Raw genomic sequence first — 21,580 nt, 5'->3', positions numbered from 1 at the left:
AGTGCTCTGAATGCATTTTCCTGTTAGAAATAATGTCCTTGAAATAATCAGTAGTACTTTTTTTGGACATCATGGGTTAAATTGACTTTTGTAAGCTCACCTAGGAACCTGTTCACCCTTTGTAAGGAAAAAGCATTGAGTTACACACTGATTTACAGTAGACTCCAAGAAGACAACTTTCTCATAAGATAGGCATTACCTATACAATTGACTATGTTTAAATTTATTGCTGATTAAGGACTCCTTGCCCGAGAAATTTAAAACTGATATTACCCGCTTAATAGGAAAATAATGACAAAAACAGTTATATTCTAATGCTTTCTTGGAATTTTCCTTATGCTTGCTCTTAAGATTATTGCATAGTTATTGCTAAATTCATTAATGCTTTAGTAAACCATGAACTAGAATATAGATGGAGTTTGGGACACAGCTAGCAACTTTAGTTCCTAATCAGTAATGGTATAAGATACTTTGAAACAAAATAATCTGAAAGTAATTTTAAACAAATCTCTCTAAACTCTTTATAAGCATTTAGAATTAACTTATTTTTTTTCTTGTAGGAAGGAAGGAAAGAAACAAGAATTTATTAAGAATTTACTATGTGCTAGGAAGTGAGCTAAGTGCTGAGGATACAAATACAAGCAAAAAGAAAGACAGCCCTGGCCCTCAAACAGCTTACATTCTTTCTAATAGTGGAAAACAGTATACAAAAGGAAGGTGAAAGTTGGAGAGGAGGAAATGTAGAGAGATGAAAGTATCCCGTGTGGGGCACAGTTTTGAAGCCTTGAAAGTCAGAAGCAGAGCCAAGTGAGGAATAAAGGTAGGTCAATCTGGTCCCTACCACCAAATGGAGGCTCCAAAAGAAACTCACCAATGGGAGATGGGGAATGTTCAATAATGAGTGGGCCATGATGGGCTGTCCCAGGGCAAGGAGGCTGAGGTAACTTCGAGGATGAGCCAGCAGTGGAAGGAGCATGGTTTTGAAGTCCAAGGAGCAGAGTATTCATGTTTCTAAAATGCAGTGAGCTAGATTGTGTATATTGACCTGAACATGCCTCATGCTGACCTTCAACTACTTCAATCCTTTGGCCTTCCCCTTCTCGCCTCAGGGCTCCCCTTTTCCTAACCAAATTTCCAAGCTGTTATAGAGTTATTTCTATAACTATTACTCAATAGTTATATTTTATAAAGCAATCATTGAAAACAACTTTTTCTCTGTAATGATGTTTTAACACTTATAGAAAATGTAAAGCCTAGAAAAGATTCTACTAGAAACAAGTCTGTATGACTGGTTGGTTTTACTCTGTTTCCTTTTTCTGACTTAAAAATAACATTCAGCACTAAGGTAGCCTATACTGTCTGGGGATCATTACTGAAATTCCACTTCCACTGGTAAGTCATGTCTTTAGAGAGTAGCAACATGTACTCCTCAAAGTTCTAGGAGTACCTCTGAGAAGTTGGAGTATTTTTCTAATATCACTGACTCAAGCCAACATTCCCATGTATTCCCCAAAATATTATCTCCAGTTAATCTCCTCATTATCTTTGATATCACTGACTAGCACTCCAATGTCATTTTAATCATCTAACATCTTATAGATATTATAATCAATTAACACCAATTAGCTTTTATACAAAGGGATATTTACTGAGAAGAAATAGCAAAAACAAAAGCATAAAAACATCCCCTAAACCTGGCATACTCTCTCATTAACCGCCTCCATCCATGGGAAACTCTCAAACTAAAAGCAATTGCTGTTTCTTTATTTGCAAAACACTGTGTCTTTGCTACTAGGTTGATCCATTCTTGGGCTGGACCACACAGGTTGTACCTCATGACATAGCAGTGCTGTTCTCTCAGCTCTCTTCCAGCCTTTCAAAACTAATGAATTCATTCTGTCCACAATACCCCTTCATCTAAGATCAGAAAATGATAAACACAATGAGACAGAAGAAAAAGTAACGCCATGAGTACAGCCAAGTGTCATCTCTGGTGGGGAAAGTAGGACACTAGCAGAACCTCTCCCCACCCAGAGGTTTATAGCAGCCCTTGTATCAATGACCACCAGGAACTAGAAAGCTAAGTTTCATCAATTGGTAACTTTGACATGCACGGTCTGTTCTTACACAGCAGCCAATTAAAAAGCTTTTCATTATCACTCAGTAAAGAAACTAGGATCAGTCAGTCAGTAAGCTTTTATAAAGTGCCTACTATGTTCCACAAACTGCATGTGCTGAATACTCAGGATAGAAATAAAGGCAAAATGTAGTTGCTGCTGTTCTCAAGGACCTCACAGTTTATTGGAGGCGACAATATGTAAACAACTATGTACAAAGAAGATGGATGCAGGATAGATTGGAAATAATCAGCAGAAGGAAGGCACCAGAATTAAAGCTGACTGGGAAAGGCTTCCTATGAAGGTGGGATTTAAGTTGGGAATGTCAGGGTAGGCAAGAGGCTGAGATGAGAAGAGGGAGCATTCCAAGAATGGAGGATAGCCAAGAAAAATGCCCAGAGTTGATAGATGTAGTATCTTTTTTGAGGAAGAGCAAGGAGGCTATGTCAGTGGATCACAGAGTATTGGGGAGGGGGAAGATAATTGTAAGGTATAAGAAGACTGGAAAGGTAGGGGTGCAGGTTATGAAGGACCACAAAGACCAAAGGATTTTATATTTGATCTTGGAGGTCACAGGAAGTTCACTGAGTAGGAAAATGAAGTTGTCAGAGCAGTGAGGGCTTGCATCAGGGTGGTATAGGGTGGTGGCAGTATCAGAAGATGGGAGGCATAGAACACAAGAAATGTTACAAAGGCAAAATTGATAGGCCTTGAAAACAGATTGGATATGAGTGGTAAGATAAAGTGAGGAATCAAGGATGATGCCTGGGTTACAAGCTTGGGTGACTTGGAGGATGGTGGTACCCTTATTAGTAATAGAGAATTTAGGAGGTTGGAAGGATTGGAGTGGGGGGAAATAATGAGGTCAGTTTTGAACATGTTGAGTTTAAGATGTCTATGAGACATACACTGCAATATATCCAATAGGCAGTTAGTTGGGGATAGTAGACTAGAGTTTAGGAGAGAAATTAGGACTGGATATGCAAATATGAGAATCATGGAGATGATAATTAAATCCATGGGAGCTGATGAGATCACCAAGTGAAAAAAATAATAAAGGGAGAAGAGAAGAAAGGCCAGCACAGAGCCTTGGGGACTCCCTGGTTGTCCAGACATGACCCAGGTGAAGATCTAGCAAAGCGGACTGAGAAAGAATGATTGATAGGTAGGAGAACTAGGAGAAAGGAGTGTATAAAAACCTAGAGAGAAGAGTATCAGGGAGAAGAGAGTTTTGGAAAGACTGTGTCAAAGGCAGCATCCGAGAAATCAAGGAGGAAGATTGAGAAAAGGCCATTAGATTTGGCAATTAAGAGATTTTTAGTAACTTTAAAGAAAGCGATTTTGATTGAATGATGAAGTCAGAAACCAGACTATAGAAAGTTAAAGAGATAGTAAGAGGGAAAGGAAGTGGAGATGCCTATTGTAAATAGACTTCTCAAGATGTTTAGCCGCAAAAGGGAAGAGAGCTACAACAGCTTATGGGGATGGAAGGACCAAATGAGAATTTTTTGAGGATGGGGGAACCATGGTACATTTTTAGGTAGTATGCAGAGGAAGGTTAGAGGAAGAACCTGGAAGCAACAGTGGGGAGTAAGAAGCAACACCCACTTTGACCAGTGAGTCAGAAGGAATGAGTGTAAGTGTAGCCAGTGCTGAAAAGAAAGGTCTTTGACACATCAGGAGGGATCCACATCTCAGTGAGAGCCAGAAAATGAAAGGAGGAGAAAGAAAAAGATTTAATATAAAAGCAAGTTTGTTGCTTATGGAGCAAGCATTCCAAAGAGAACAGTGGGAAAGGTGGGTAACTTTAAAATGGAACACTGGGGTAAAGGGGAAAATAGGTTGGGTTAAGGCAAATGGGAATAAAGGATCAGAAAGTAGAAGATGGATGACAGGGTTTGAATGGTGACCAGAATTCAGAATCACTAATATGGGAAGGGTATGAGGTAGCTAGGTGGAGTAATGAGTAGAGTGCTGGACCTAGAATGAGGAAGACTCATCTTCCTGAGTTCAAATTCAGCCTCAGACGTTTATTAACTGCGTGACCCTGGGCAAGTCATGTAACTGTTTGCCTCAGTTTCCTCATCTGAAAAATGATCTGAAGACAGACATGGCAAATCACTTCAATATCTTTGCCCAAAAAAACCCAAATTGGCTCACAAAGAATCAGACATAACCGAAAAACGACTGAACAACAATATGGGGAGAGTATGACTTGGGGGGGTTTATTAATCATTGAGTAATGAGTTCAGGCGGGTTTTCATCTTTAGGGGTTGGGCCTCATCTTGCAGCTCTCTCAGGACATGAGACAGTTCAGGTAAGAGATAAGTGCCAGAAGCTGAAAAAATGGCACTCCTCCACTTCCCCCAAGATGGAAGTCCAGGCTGGAGGTCTTAGAATAGCCTTTCTCCTCTTCCTTGGAAGGGAGAAAGCTGGTGCTCAATAAGGTGGTCATTCTCCTCTTCCTGAGGAAGGCAGGAGACCAGGCAAGAAACCCAGTAAATGCCTTTTTATTCCTCTTACTTCAAAGGCAGGAGGCTAGTGCCTGATAGAGTGGCATTTCTCCTCATCCCAAGGGAAGATTAAAAACAAGGTAGGAGACCCTGCTCAATGGAAGTCATTTTCTTCCCTTATCTCAAAGGCCAGAGACCTAGTACGGTAGAATGGTCTTTTCCTCTTCCTAAGGGAGGCTGGAGACACAGAGTGATAACGGGGGCAAAGCTCAGAAGACAATTTTATTTCCTGTTCCTCTGTTCCTTATTGATACTCCTCCAGAACATTGTGTGTCAGGAGCAGTCACTGACTACTTATGCATGCTCTGAATTGGGGGTGGAAAGCTAGGTGTACAATGGATAAAGTGCAGGGCCTGGAGTCAAGAAGACTCACCTTCATGAGTTCAAATCTGGCCTCAGACACTTACTACCTGTGTGACCCTGGGCAAGTCACTTCACCCTGTTTAATACAAGTCCTCACCTGCAAAATGGGCTGGAGAAGGAAACAGCAAACCACTCTAGTATCTTTGCCAAGAAAATTCCAAAAGGGGTCATGGAGAATAGCGTAGGTCTGAACAACAACAGCCCTCAAGGAGCCATTTTCTAATGGGGGAGACCGTATGCATTTATCCACCTGTATATAAGACTTACACACACGTGCACACAAAGTTTGATACATGTGCAAAATGTATCTATACACACACACATATCGAGAGAGAGACATATGTGTGTCTATATACAATAGATATGTCTACATAGTAGATATATATGTGTGTATATACATATATAAACACATCTGACTCATTCTGTGTGTGTGTGTGTGTGTGTGTGTGTGTCTTGTATTAGATCTATATTTGCACATCATCCCTATTAGAAAATGAGCTCCCTGAGGGCAGGGTCCTTGTTTTTGCCTTTATATCCTCTGTGCTTAGCCTAGTGCGAGCTTTGTAGTAGACATTTATTAGTTGACCAAGTATTCAAACGAGAGGAAACAGGACACTGTGGATGGAGAACTTGGCTTAAAGTCAGGAAAAGCTGGGTTTCAATCAGGCCACAAACACTTCCTAAGCTGTGTGACTCTAGGCAAATCACTGAACTTTTCTCAGCCTTCATTTCCTCCTCTGCAAAATGAGGATGATAACAGAATTACTGTGAGGATAAAATGAGATAATTTGTAAAGCATTTTTGCAAACCTTGAAGTGCTGTATAAATGCTAATTATTATTATTATTATTAATATTACTCATAGGACAAGGTATAAAATAATAATAGCAGCTGCCATTTACATAGCATTTCAAGGTTTGCAAAACACTTTGCACAAGTGACCTAGTTTGATCCTCATGATAACTCTGTGGGACAGGTGCCATTATTATCCCTGTTTTACAGATGAGGGAATGGAGGAAGAAAGGTTGTGACTTGCTCAGGTTCACAAAGCAAGTACCTGAGGCAAGACTTGAACTCTGGTTTTCCTAAGTCCCAGTCTAACACTTTATCCACTGTGTCACCTAGCTATCTATATCATATATGTTGAATTCACTGTAACATCTATAATCCAAAGTACATTCCCTGCTCCTTGCCTTGTCCATCCCAAAGTAACCCCTAGGCTCTTTTCCATGGGGCATGTCAATGGGATTCTTACCTGGCATCTGAGGATAGATTCTCAAGATACCCCGTAGCAGTTGGCTCTGAGTATTATGGCCTGTGTTTTTACCAGGAAGTCAATTCACTCCTGGGCAAATTTAAATAATCTGATGTTCTGATTAATGGTAATACCTCTTCCTAGGACCAAATTGCATGGAGAATCTAGATTTTGCAGTTTCATTATTGAAAAAAAATTCTCATACTCTTTTTTTCTTCACAAAACAAGAAAAGTGTTTTGCTAGGATTACCAAGAAATGCCAAGGAATGTACTCAAATCCCAAGTGGCTACTCATTGTCTTCTCATTTAATTGCTTTTACCTCATATCCAAGGTCTAGCAGGGCACTTAACACATGCTCACTAAATTGTGCAAGGCAAAGGATGCCTGTCTATTTGACATTCCTCAGGCTGCTAACCATTTTTTTTCTACTTCACATGCCTACAGGGGCAAAGGTCAAGCCTACTCAGCTGCAGATGAGATCATCCCTGATGATTGTCTGCAGCTGATCACAGTAAAAACACAGCCTCCCATGCGACTGGCCCTTGCCAGTTAGGAGCAATGATATCATCTCTGGTGGGACACAGGGAGATCTGTAGCTTGCTTTAAATTGAACTATGCATATTTCTTCTCTGGTTCCCCTGCAACCTTAAATTTCTCTTAGTGTGATTGGTAAAGGTTGAAAGTTAAAGCAATAAATTGAAATCTAACAATAGGAAATAGACAAGCTTTTTACCATCACCTGCATCCTACAGACTGAATCAACACACTGACAGTGTATCTTTCATCAAAGAATCTCCCAAGTGCTTTATAAGCACTATCCAGTGACAATGAGTGTGTCTCATTTTATGGATGGGGATAAGGAGTACAGTTAGATGAAGAACTGGGAGTGGGGTAGAGCAAGTTGAACTGGTAGTTCCATCCTTTCCTGGAGGGCTTTTATTTCTATTCCAGAATGCCTTCTTACTATATTTCCTTATACTTTATCCTTACCTCTGACATCTCTTAGGAATAACATGGGGACAAAGTTGAGGGAGTAGTTTACTAAGAGATGGATACTCTGTTTTAATACTCAGGCTGGTCCAGAAGAGGAAGACAACTATGTGGTTTCTCCCCCCATGTCCCTTTCCCCATCAAATACCCAAAAAGTAAATATTCTCTGACCTAGAGTTGTGGTTTACTGAACCTTCTCATGAGTAGCACTCAGTTCTCTTAACTCCCAGGTTTTGTACCACACCTGTATTCCCGAACCAGTGGCACCTTCTTTTTCCTTAAATCAATCAATAAGCATTTATCAGTGCATATTCAATATTACAAAGTGCTTAGCACAGTGCCTGGCACATTAAGTAGGTACTTAATATTTACTGAATAACTGATTATCTTAACTACCAACTATGTATAGATTATGGTGCCAGGTGCAGGGAGAAAATACAAGATGAATAAGATAGACTTGACCTTGTGGAGTTTACCATCTAGTAGATGAAATGCTATGATTAGAACATAAAATTAAGTATAAGTGGGCAATCGGAGCCTAACTACCATAAGAGCTTCCAAAGGTAAAGGAAATTGAGATTATATATATATATACATATATATATATATATATATATATATATATATATATGCAAGGACAGACCTTCAGGTCATAGGAGCCTGAGCACTCTAGTCTTGCTGACTGGCTATGATTTCTATGTTCCATAATAATTCCTGTTTCTGTAATAGCAGGGTCTCTGTGTTTGATCTTTTGAGTCCCCTTCCTCTTTTAGTATGTACCACATTGTTGGAAAACCCTGAACTAGCTCCACCCTGGTTGTATTATAGGAAGCTCTCCTTGGTAGGTATTGGTGCTCTAAAGACACAATCCCAGCAAGCACCATTGGGGTCATCTGAGATTTCCCTTTAAGCCCATCACTAGAGCTTCCACTTGGCAACATCCACCAAGGGCTGAAAGTCTTGAAATAAAGGAACTGATTCACTGGACCAATAGCAGCATAGATTCCAGATATGCAGGTAACCTTTACAGCATGCCCAGATTGCCTAACATAGAGGCACTTTGCATCCCCTACCATATAGGTGGGGGTAGCCTCCTTTGATTGGCTGCCTAAACAGAACAGGCTAAGCATTTAAAGCTGTCAAGAATAAGACAGTCACATGCTGAGGGAAGTGAGCAGAACCAGGAGAACATTGTACACAGCCACAGCCACGTTGTGCGATGACTAATATTTGTAGACTTAGCTCTTCTCAGCAATGCAAGGATTTAAGATATCTCCAAAGGTCTCATGACGGAAAATGCTATCCACCAAAGAAAGAACTATGGAGTTTAAATGCAGATCGAAGCATACCATTTGCTCCTTTTTTCTTCTGTTTCGTTTTGCTTTCTCTTTCTTGTGGTTCCTCCTATTGGTTCTAGTTCTTCCTTACAACATCACTAATGTGAAAATATGTTTAATAGGAATGTATATATATAACCTATATCAGATTGGGTACCATTGTGGGGAGGGAGGTGGGGAGGGAAGGGGAGAAAACTTTAAAACTCACAAGCTTATGGAAGTGATAGTTGATAAATCAAAATAAATTAATTTAAAAAAAAAGAATAAGACAGTCACTCTTTCTGGCTTGTATTCCCTTTAGGTTCATGCTTCTTCCTGATCCATTCAGATCACATTCATCCACAGCATGAGCAACATGAACTGAAGAAGTGAGAGGGGAAAAGCTTCCTTTCCCTGCTCTCTTTTACCTCAGCTCAGATAATGGGCCTGGGGGGTGTTTGTTTCTGTTCTGTTTCTTTGTCCTTCTCTGTTTCAGGTGCCATTCCCCACAAAACCAGGGAGTTCTAACCATGGTGACCCTGGAGCCAGGATTCAAGGTAAGATGGCATAGCCAACCAGTCCAGCAAGGAAGACCAGAGAGGCCAGAGTGCCTTGTACTCGAACCTAAGGGGGATTTTGGACTTCAAACTGGGATTGTGTTCTATGGAAATCAAGCTAAGCTATTAATCTAATTCTCCTCCCTTCGCCAGAGTCAGAGGTGGTACAAATTAACCTAATTCCCTTCTCTTCCCCAGAGTTTGTGGTGGAATATTCCACGTGTTTGAGAGAATGTCTATATATAGGTGATTATACCTGGAAGCAAATGTTCCTTTTTAAAAGCTAATCTGACTGTTATTGGCCAAATGGAACTGGAGCACAAGGGAACCACCCCCTGCATTTGAAGGAATACCATTGGTGGGGTCTAGATCTAAGGGCAGAGAAACTAGTTACTTCCCTAGTTCCATTAAGGATAATGGAGAACCCTGGGGGAAAGGTGAAAAGTTAACATACTTAGCCTTCAGGCAGTGAGGGCCAGGGTAATCAGTATTATACTCAGTCTTGACTAGTTTACAATTTGTTAAAAGTATAAATTGGTGGTGAATAAGATATGTGGCAAAGCCATTTTTCCTGATTCTGGCAACCACACAGGGACTAATTCAGTGCTAAGCTATTTTGGGGAGGATGAGCACCTGTTTGTATCCTGCCATGTGTGACTCAAGTCTGTGACTCAAGGCTTGCCCTTTGAAATGATGAAGCAACCCCCTCATTAGCTATTGAGCAGGAAGAGTCAATGGCTCAGTGGACCTTTAGTCACCTATGGCCAGAAGCAGCCGGGTCACATCATCCCCCTAGCTCCCAGGCTCTGAGCAGCCAGAATCACGAGGGCAGTTTTGCTCCAAAAGGCAAATATGGTCAAAGGATATGAACAAACAATATACAATGGAAGGAATCCAACCTACCTATTGAAAAAAAAAAAGACTCCAAATCATTAATAATTAAAGAAATTCAAATTAAGGAAACTCTGAGGTCCCACCTCATACCCATTAAATTGCCAAAGTTGATAAAAATGACAATGACAAATGCTATTGGGGCTATGGGAAAACAGACACATTCACACATGGTTGGTAGAGCTAAGAACTGGTATGGAAATTCTCAAAAGCATTTTGGAACTATGCCCCAAAAGTTATTAAACTGTGTATATCCTTTGACCTAGCAAACCAGTACTAGGTCTATACCCTAATGAGATCAAGAGAAAAAGATGTAGATGTACAAATATGTATGTGTGCATATAGATAGATATCTATATCCATATGTAAATATTTATATATATATATGTGTGTATATGGGTATGTGCATGTATATATGCATACACATATATACAGTCTCTTTTTGTACTGGCAATGAGCCAGAAACTAAGGGAGTATCCATCAATTGAGGAAGGATTGAGCAAATTATAATACATGAATGTAATGGAATACCATTGTGCCACAAGAAATGGCAAGGGAAAGAGTTTCAGAGAAACCTAGAAGACTTTTATGCATTGATAATAAGTGGTAAAAAGAATCAAGAGAACAATGTATATGATAACATCAACTTTGCAAGAACAAACAATTTCAGAAGACTTAAGAACCTTGATAAATTCAATAATCAACCATGATTTCATGATGAAAAATTCTACCTGTTTCCTTATAGAGAGGCGATGGGCTGTTGCAGAGCAGGAGACACATTTTGGACATGGCTAATATGGGAATTTGTTTCCTTGATTCTTATTTGTTACAAAGGTTTTTTTTATCTTTTTTTTTAAAGGAGGAGGTGAAGTGGGAAGGAGAAAAAAGTTAGTGCTTAATACTTAAAAAAATAATTAAAAATTTTAAAAAGGCTTTAAGTGTAGTAAGTTATTAACAACACTACACATTAGTTTTATCTGAGTTTAAAATTTCATTCATTTACATACTTGTAGTCTTAGTGTAGTTTGCACTTTATGGAATCACAGATTTGTAGCTGAAAAGGACCTCAGAAGTCCCCTTGTTCAGCTCCTTCATTCTATCCATGAGGAAACTGAGGCTTAGATGAAGTGATTTGGTTATATTCAGTAGCACAGCCACTATGACAACTCAAGTTCTCTGACTTAGAATCTAGTCCTCTTTCTACTATATCACAAAACTTTCCCCATATTTATCTGCATTCTTCATATCTACTGTTCCTCCTAGTGTAATATTATTCCATTGTATTTAGATAATGTAATTTATTTGACCATTGCTGTATCCAGTTTATTTTCAAGTGCACTTAGAAATCCATTTTCAAAATCTGTAAGCACTATTATTAATAGTGTTGCTATGCATGTGTAATTGAGGGAGACTGCCCAATGAAGGCCCAGTCCCTGGCCTGAAAAGCATAGTGTTTTCTCCCCACAGGATATCCACATGGATGCTTGATGGAAGTGATGCCAAAAATGCATAATGGAGAGTCCTTTTCTTCTGCCTCATGGGCACCTACAAGTGTTCTCTGATTTTTTCCTCTTCACTTACTGTGTTGTGACAAACTATTGGCTATAGAGCCAGAACTAATAACAAACAAAAAGTCAAAATGGATGAATTATCTTCCACAAGGGAGAACCTACTATCCAATGACCTTTGATATTAATATTGAACCATTCTTGCATTTCTGTTTTAAATCTGTTGGGAGTGGGGGAAAAAGAGCATGCCTGAAGCTTTGATATAGAGAGTAATAATGGGAAGAAGAAGAAGAAGAGGAAGAAGAAGAAGAAGAAGAAGAAGAAGAAAAAGAAGAAGAAAATTTTATATATATACATATACACATATGTATTTGAAGTTTTCAAAGTCACGTCAATAAACATTATTGTCTAGGAATAAAAATACAAAAAGAAAAAAGACCCTTCCACTTGAGGAGCTTACAGTCTAATGGGGGAAGACAACATACAAAAGGAAGCAGAAAGGAGGGTGCCTGGTCAAGTAGTCAGAGACAGTCCAGGGTTGAGTAGATAGGTGAGGAATGAGATCTTCTAAGCTGAACTCCCTCCTTAAATAAAGGTTCTGGAGTTCATGGCTTCACCCTTCAATCAAAGGGACAAAGTGTAGTGATGAGGCAGAGTATCAAAGCAAATGGGATCTTGTAGGATGATGAGCTTCCCAGGGCATAATAGGTAAGTCAGAAAAGTCCCAGAGTAGTGTGGCCAAATGAGAAATGAAGCGGAGGGGGGTGGGAAGCACTTGACAAAAATGATCTCATTTTGTCCTCAATGATTACTGAAGTCCTTCCTAACAGTAAATGAGAACTAGGAATAAATTCATGATGGAAACCAAAGGAAAGAGCATTTGGTTTTTCTATTGATCTTGCATTAAATCTTAAGGGGACTTTGGTGTCCACTCCAGTCTCCCCACCAGTCTTAGGAAAAGATAAAATCCACTTTGTTGTAAGTTATAGACCAGTTACCATTCTGTATCAATGGAGGGAATTTCAGTGAAATGATGTCAGGGTGAATTTTTTTAAATCTACTTTTAACTCTCTTTGTAAGTACATTTCAACAAAATGATTTTTACATTTCATGCTTATATCCTCCAATGGATCTGTGATCTTATTGACTGGAGAGTTTCCCTCCAGCAATGCAGACTATCACCTACCCAGGCCTGCCTGTCCTGTAAAACACTTGCTCATATCTTCCCTGAAGTTTGTATTAAGAAATCCTTCTCATCTGCTGGAGGGATTCCCTAAATTCTTCTGACATCTCAAGGATACCAATGAAGTGCTTGAGCACTCTGTTAGGTTGTGAGGTCCTTGAGGGCAGGGACTATTTTTTTTTTGCCTCCTTTTGAATCCCCAGCACTTAGCACAGTGCCTGGCACATAATAGGTATATAATAAATGTTTATTAATTGATTGATTATGCCTCACCTTTGCCATCTGTCCTACCCATTTTTTTCTGATCATACAATTTGTTCCCTTGGGAATTCCTTCTTGGTAAAGTGTTTTAGCCCGCTCACACCCACTTCTCTGCCCTTTAAGTGACATTACTTGACCCTCAACTTGAATCCTTCAGAGATTGCTGTGTTCCATAGTAATAACAATAACATAATAACAATAATGTTGACAATGATAACTAATATGTGTATAGCACATCCTATGTTCCAGGCACTGTGCTAAGCATTTTAAAATTATTATCTCATTTGATCCTCACAACAACCCTGGGAGGGAGTACTATTAATATCATCTACATTTTACAGACAAGGAAACTGAGGCAAACAGAGGTTAAGTGACTTACCTAGGGTCACACTGCTAATAAGTGTCTGAAGCCAAATTTGACAACAGGCCCAGCTCTCTATCCACTGTACCACCAAGCTGAAATGACATGCTCCATGACCTGCAACAACACATCCTATATACCTCTTCCATATTATCATCAAATTTTCCATGAGAGGGTTTTTTTTAATTTGCATTTTGAATGTTGAGCTAAAATTTCGCTAAATGATAAGTATTTAATCTTATGTGAGTGGTTTAGAAACAGCTCCCTGTTCTCAAAGAAATGTGTGTATCACTGATTGGGCTTGCCAACTATGGACACACCCTCTTGCTCCTATTGAGCTTTGGGGATTTCTAAGCTATTTTTGCCAGAAGATGGGGACTAGTTTCATTTAGAAATGATAGGGTCCCTCAGTAAATCCCAAACAACTTTTGTTAATGTTTTAACTTCTGTTAACTAAGCTTTTGGATAGTGTTTGGGGGTAGATCATCTTTCTAGAATCATGCAACAAAATTCTATAACTGAATAACTGTTTCCCCAAGGTGACCTGTTAACAAGTTTTAGTTCTGTTGGCCATATCTAGAATACATGGCTATCTGCTGGAATCTTTGGCTTTCCATCTAGCAAATTGATGAAAAACCATATCTGGAGTCAGAAAGATTTGGGTTCATAACCTGCCTCAAATGTGTACTGGCTGTGTGACCCTGGGCAAGACACTTAACCTCTACCTCAGTTTCCTTATCTATAAAATAAGTGGTTGAATTTAATGGCTTCTAAGGTCACTCAGAGATCTAAATTCTATGATCCTATGACCATTGCCTCAATGGAAAAAGAGATGATCAGATATCCTTGACTTGTTATATATATTCCACCTGAAAATCTCAGGTACTGAAAGTCTCTCAAGCTACTATTCATGTTTTCTAAAAACTTTCATAAGAGGTAGTATGACAAAATGGGTAGAGAGTCAACCTCTGAGTTAGGGAGACCTAACTCCAAGAGTTAGTTACAAATTGGTTATTTTTACATATAAGGGTTAGTTATATTTTATAGATATCTACATAGATGTATCTATAACTTGGGATGAAGTTATAGATGAGTCAGCCTCTACCAATGGATTATTGGCTCCCTAAACCAATGAAAGCATAAGAACAAACAAAAAAAAAATAACAAAAAGTAAAATTTCACATTGAGAAATGGCAAAAAAAAGAATTTTTTTAAGGTTTATCCATTAAATACTGTTTCATTCATTAATGCCCTGTGTAGTAGCTCTATACCTAGTGAAAAGTGTGAGGTAAAAAACAGAATTTCCATCTCCTGGCTGGAAACTGAAAATCAATATCTATCCAATCAAACAGCCTATAGGAAGCAAGATCCCCATCTATCCAACTGAAATGGTGGGAAGCTGCCAAAATTTTTCCTAAAATGCTGGACTCAGAAATATGAGAAATACTTCACGCAGGTCCACAATCCATCTGGGCAGTTATCCAACACAGAGAGCCAAATCCTTTATTTCTTCCCAGTTATTCTGATCTTACCAACAGTATCTTTGTGCCAAGTCAAGTGGACTCCATAGCCGCTCAAACTGAGAACCTGGGAAGAATCATTGTTTTCAAAAGCCTACGGGAAGTAACACGGCAAGCTCCTCAAAGACTGCTTGTCTATTAAGGATCAAGCCTCTAGTCAATTCAGTGGTGTCTCCTTTGTACCATTGACATCATCACCATCCCCAAACAACACCAGTGTCCCAAGATACCACATAAAGTCATACAAAAAGCTGAGTTCCAGACCCTTGTAAATTTTTGAACTAAAAGGTAAAGAACATGGAAGCATTCATCAATTAAGCTAAAGAATGTGAATTTTCAACTATCCATACAACCTCTCAGGATTAAAAGCTAGAAGAATATGTTTATTTGCATATGTTGATTGGTTTTCTTTTCTCTCTTTCACTTTCTTCTTTTTAATCAACCCTCCTTTTTTGTTCATGATCTTTGCCTTCCTCTGACAATATCATTTACCTCAGGTAACCTTGAGTTCTCAAGGCCTATTCAAGAAGAGCAAAAATTCTGGTCTTACACCAAACTGAAAAGGTTTCTACTGCATTCCCATGATGAACTGTGTTTGTCATCTAAAGCTAAATTTAGAGAGATTCATTATAGAGAGTTGACCACCAGCTAATAAGTTTTTCTCACATTTCAAATCATGAAACTTTTGAGACTGAAATCTAAGACAGAGGAGGAAGTACTCACACTAATGAAATATGGTAGTTTCCCTTTTGTTTTTCTAAAGGATACCTAATTTAGGAAACCAAGAGTAGGGGACTGAGATAATTAAACATCAGCAGAAAGATACAATGTAAAAATCAGGGGTTTAGAGACAGAAGATCTGATTTCAAACCCCTACTTATTATCCCTGCGACCTTGGGCAAATTACATCTGTGGACTTCAGTTTCCTCATCTGTAAAATGAGGAAATGTACTAAATGATCTAAATCCCTTCCAGCTCTAAATCTATAACAGGATAATTTTTCACTCAACAAATATTTGTTCAGTAATTATCATATTGAGGAAGATATAAACTTGTAATTAAACAGAGATAACTATAAAAGAAGGCAATAAATGTTAAGTGTAGTGTCAGTGGCAAAAATGTTAAATGCTGTAGGATTTCAGAAGAGGAAAAGATCATTTGCTTTTGGGACAATCAGAGTAGGTATCGTGAAAGAGGTGGATTTTGAGCAGGGCCTTGAAGGATGATAAGGATTGTGCTAATAAGGGAGGGAATAAGGTTGAGCATAATCAAAGGAAGAGTTGGGGAAACAGATCTGTAAAATGACTGGCCCAAGATCACACAACCCAAATGCACTGCCAGTATAGTCTCTGCAAGACATTGAACAACTTCAGCTCCTTGGCTTGCCTATCCTAAAGTGGCAATCCAGTTTTCACATTGATGGAGCACATTAATGAGATTCTTACCTGGATCCCTGGGATCGAATGTTGATAGCATCAGAAGTTCAGAAAATTCAGCACGAGTATCAAAGATAAGACTTTGACCCCTGGATCTCCCAGTTCCCAATCCAATGCTCTTTCCACTCTCGACCTGGGATTTCTTGCGTTTGATCAATCCAGTTCAGCAGGAAGGCCAGAAAAGGAAAGCCACAGTGATAGGGAAGAGGAGGAACAGATAAATAAGGATAACTTTCAAGACCTGATATCGATTGCAGTCAAGCTTCTGTGGGACACTAGGGAACCTTCCTCACATTTTGTTTCCCTCTCCGAAAGGCAGAAAAACACAGATGGAGATCATTTCTGCCCCTGATGATGTTTCTGAGCAAGCATTTTCCGTTGATTCTGAGCTTTCTAAATGGAAAGACTTGTACTTTTTTAGCCTTGTTCCCCTGGGCCTAGTGTAACTTGGGTTGATAAATCTCCACCTGTTTCTCCATCTGTCTCTTTGCAGAAGGGGGGTGGGGTGGGGTGAATTTTACAGCTGAGTACCAGTACACAATGACCTCAGGCCAGAAAATAAAATATGTGTTCATTTTGATTTAGGTAGCTCTACATTCATGAAACTGAGAGCCAGTGGAGTGAGTACTTGTGCATTACCTGGTCATACACCAAAGCTTATCCCTGACGGGAACTCCTGAAAAGATTTTTAATGAACACTGCACGTTCATTTCACCCCCGTGACAGTATCTGAGGAAGTCGGCTGTATCCCTGGGCACATGGCCGTTTAAGGCTTCCGTTTGTGCCGCGGCTATACAATTCGTGCAGCAACATATCCAATCTCCAATCTCCCCATCCTGAATTCCCATGGGTTTTGGAGTATCATAGATCCAGAGCAGGAATGGACCCCAAAGGCCATCTAGCCCAGAGGCTGGTAAACTTTTTAACATCATGGACCCCTTTGGCAGCCTGGTAAGACCAATGAACCCTTTCTGAGAATAAGAATAGGAAGGACCAGAAAGAACCCAACTTCTCTCTTTAGAGACCAGACTCTCCCAGGACTAAAGACAGTCCATATGCATGGGTTCAGAACTGAGTCACTTAATGGAAAAGGGTGAGAGCCCAATTCTCCCTGGGACTAGAAGAAAGCTCTTTTATTGTTATACTTGTATCTCCGTGCTTAACACCATGTCTTGCAAACAGAAGGTGCTCATTAAATGTTGTTGGACTTAAATAGGATCCTACCATAAAAGGGCTCAAATTGTAGGGAGCAGCATAGAAGGGTGCAATCAACCCTGGCTATTGAGTCAGAGAACCTGGTTTCAAATCTTATCTCTGATGCCTACCACTAGTGTGATCTAGGACAAGCCCATTAACCTCTCTGGACCCCATATTTCTTATCTGTAAAATTAAGGGGTAAGGTTAGACCTGAGTTCTGGGAATTTGGTTTTTTTGAAAAAATATTTTAATAACCATATTTCAATAGAATTAGTTTCCTTTGCAATCTTATATACATTTGTGCATAGAATCTTCTGTATTTTTATGCATAGGATTGCAAAGGAAACCTGGGCAAGTCATTGAATCTTCACGGGCCTTGGTTTTCACATCTATAAAATAAGAGGGGGGAAGGGGGTGTTAAACTAGATGATTTTTGAGGTCCTTTCCAGCTATAAATCCCCAATACTATTCTGCCTCTGCCACCAAATGACTTATCAGTTACTCTCTTTATTTCTTGCACAAATATCTTGGTAAGACCATGCCCTTTTTTTAATGAATGAACCAGAACATTCCAGACACCTAGTGAAGACATGACAACACAGGAAAAAGAAGAAGGTTAAAACTTCAAGATGCAGATTTAGAAAGATGGAGGCGGTTGAATAGCACCAAAGATTGAAGAAAATGAATTGAAAACATAAAGGTCTTAAAACTGGTACTTACAAGCCCAATAGGTATTCATAGATAGAGAATATATTTTCTCCACAATAATTTCAGAAGCTTCAACAGTGCAGAGAAACATTTATTTGCATCTTAATGGATACTAAAAAGTAAATATTTCTGTTCCTTCTACCCTTGGTAGGTACTTAGATTCCATATCAAATAAATCTTTGCAAAGTGATGTTTATAGAATTCATTACAAGAGACGAGTAAATCTTTATGCTTCTTGCAGTACCCATGGACAAAGGAAGGGATTCATTCAGTCAAACACTGATCCTTCAATTGTATGGTATGCCCCTGTCTCCCTTTGTAACCTCAGACAAACTCCTAAACACTCCTGCTTTGTTTCCTTCTTCTATAAAAGATGATTGGAAAAGTCTGGAAAACAAACAGCTTTTCAGATTAAGTAAATCAAACTGGTGATTAAATTAAACAGTAATGAAAACTACAGCCTAATCTAGCTACGAAAACTTTAAATGAATGCTCAAATATCACATCTTTTGTCATTAAAGTATACTTACACAGTCATTCACATAAAGCCAATTAGCCTACCTATAGAAGAGTACTAGAGCATAATCAACAGTATCTCACCACTAGTTTGCATTGTTCAATCCTTGCATTCTTTGAAAGAGGGGAAAATATCTAGCTTAATTTAAGTAAGCTAAACTTGGCATTTATTGTTCAGTTATTTCAATAGTGTCTGACTATTTGTGACCCCATTTGGGGTTTTCTTGACAAAGTTACTAGAGTGATTTATCATTTCACTGCTAACAGGGTTAAGTGACTTGCGTGGGGGATTGGGGGGTAATCACACAGCTAGTCAATGTCTGAGGCTAGATTTGAATTTAGGTCTTCCTGACTCCAGACCCAGTGCTCTAGCCACTGCACCACCTAGCTGCCTAATATAAGCTTGATGGGAGAAATTAATAAAATACTAAATGTCCTTGGAGTAAACGTGAGACAAAAAAATCTTACAGGATAAGATGGCAGGACATGCAGCTAAAAAAGGACCTTAGAAATCACCTAGTCCAGGGCTTCATAACCTTTTCTGTGGCATGGTGCCTAGGTAGCTAAGTAGATACAGAACACTGCACCTGGAGTCAGGAAAACATGAGTTCAAATCCAGTCTCAGACCCTTACTAGCTGTGTGACCCTGAGCATGTCACTCATGCTCTGTTTGTCTCCATTTCCTCCACTGTAAAATGGGGATGATAACAGCATCTACCTCCTAGGTTGTTGAGACGATTAAATGAGATAATATTTGCAAAGTGCCTGACTGTAGAAGGTACTATATACATGCTTATTGCTTTCCCACTCTGGTCATCTGGTGACTATCAGAACAATGGTTTTAAATGCATAAAGTAAAACATAAAGGATCTCAAAGAAAATGAATTCAACCAACATATAATTATCAAAATAAAATTTAAAAGCACAAGTTCATGGACTCTAAGTTAACAACTTCTGAGACTGGTCCAAACTCTAAATTTTACAGATGAGGAAACAAAGGCACAGAAAACTTAAGATTTACTGCCAAAGGTTACCCAAGCAGTGGCTTCAATGGAACTTCATTTTTTGGAATTTATTTCTTAAAAAAGAACAATTTTCTATTTAATCCTGAGATATGAAACAGTCTATGCATTGGACCAGGGAGGAGGAAAGTTCCTCACCCTCATTCTGCTATAACTCACTTTTAACATCAAGCTTTTCATTTCCTTTGGGCCTCAGGCTCTTTAATTGTGAGGAAAGCATTTTGGAAACTTTCAAGCACTGTATAAATACAAATTGTCACTACTGCTATAAAAAAAAAAAAGTTTCTCCCCAATGTGATTGACTCATCAAGGGACCAAAACAGTAAAAGAGGAAATATTTTTCCCTTATTTTTTTTCCTAAGTCATGAGGAAAGCATTTATGTGTTTTTCAATGGAAATGTAAGTACAGATTTCCTGACCAGAGGCAGTAAAGGTCAAATGCTACCTCTTTAAAAATTTTAATTCTAATAGCCCAGATGTTCTATTTAGATTCATAAACCCTTAGAAGGTCAGAGTAGAAAATGATCTTATAACTCAGCTAGTTCAGCTTCCTCATTTTACGGATGGGTAAACCGAGACCCAGAAAATTGAAATGACACAACCAAGATTAGAAGTTAAGCCTACCACGAACTTTCTACTCCACTGCATTATTCTCATCAGTTTCCTTCCTTCCATCCTCCCTCACCCCTTCCTTCCTTCTTTCCTTCCTTCTTTTCTTTCCTCCCTCCTTACCTGCTTCTCTCCTCTCCCTTCCTTTTCTCCCTTCTCTCTCTCTGTCCACCTAGGAAATCATACCCTTACCTGCAGGTGCTCTGATCAAAGGAATATAAATTTTGATCAACGAAACCTTGCAAGATATCTTGGGGTTTACAGGCTAGATTTCTTTTTTAAGAATAGTGCCTTAAACCAGAATCACTCTAGCTCTCACAGATTGGCCAACAACAGGTCCCAGGCCAAGCCCCATCTGGTCATTGCTTGTGCCCTGATGACTCAGAGTGAATGTAAATAGCAACTGTTTCTGTTTTGGCCAGAAACCCTGAGGGTCTTTTTTTCCCAGATTGATTTTTTTTTAGCTAGGTAGAAGAAGCCATTCTTTGCCTCATTTCTTACCTAACCTTAATCACTGAATGAGGATTGCCTCAGACAAACTGAGACCTAGGAAAGATCTTAGCTTAAAAAGGCCAAGTTCTCCCACTGCATGGGATTCATTTCAAGTTGTTCTGATCCATCTCACTTAAATTCAATTCACTTGCAAGTCATGACATCACCTTCCTGATGTCATTAGCCCTCTTCCAGAACAAAGAACAAACAACAACTATGTTGTTCTCATCAAAGACAATTCAAAGAAAGAAAAACATTTCTGGGTTGAAGTTAAAGCTTAGCTTAAGCATTACCTTCTAAATGAAATCCTTCCTGACTATCCCTCCAAAAAAAATGCCTTGAGTTTATTTTGCATATATATTATAGGCAAGTCAACAAGCATTAATTAAATGCCTGCTGTGGGCCAGGCACTGTGCTAAGTGATGGGGATACAAAGAAAAGCAAAAGACAGTTTCTGCTCTTAAGGAGCTCACAGGAGATAGCTATAGCTACTGAAGTAAGTATCATAGTCCACCAGAGCTGATTTGTGACTGGGTAGAAACCTTGGGGCAGCTAGTTGGCCAAGTGGATAGGAGTACCCAGACTGGAGTCAAGAAGACCTGAGTCCAAATCTAGCCTCAGACATTTACTAGCTGTATGACTCTGGGCAAGTCACTTAACCCTGTTTGCCTCAGTTTCCTCATCTGTAAAATTATCCAGAGAAGGAAATGGCAAACCATTGCAGTGTCTCTGCCAAGAAAACCCCAAATGGGGTCACAAAGAGTT

This window comes from Vombatus ursinus, unplaced genomic scaffold (genome assembly GCF_900497805.2).
Source record: "Vombatus ursinus unplaced genomic scaffold, bare-nosed wombat genome assembly UNPS02001419.1, whole genome shotgun sequence".
In the NCBI taxonomy this organism is placed as follows: Eukaryota; Metazoa; Chordata; class Mammalia; order Diprotodontia; family Vombatidae; genus Vombatus; species Vombatus ursinus.
The sequence above is the reverse complement of the archived record's forward strand: the minus strand, read 5'-3'. Positions refer to the sequence as shown.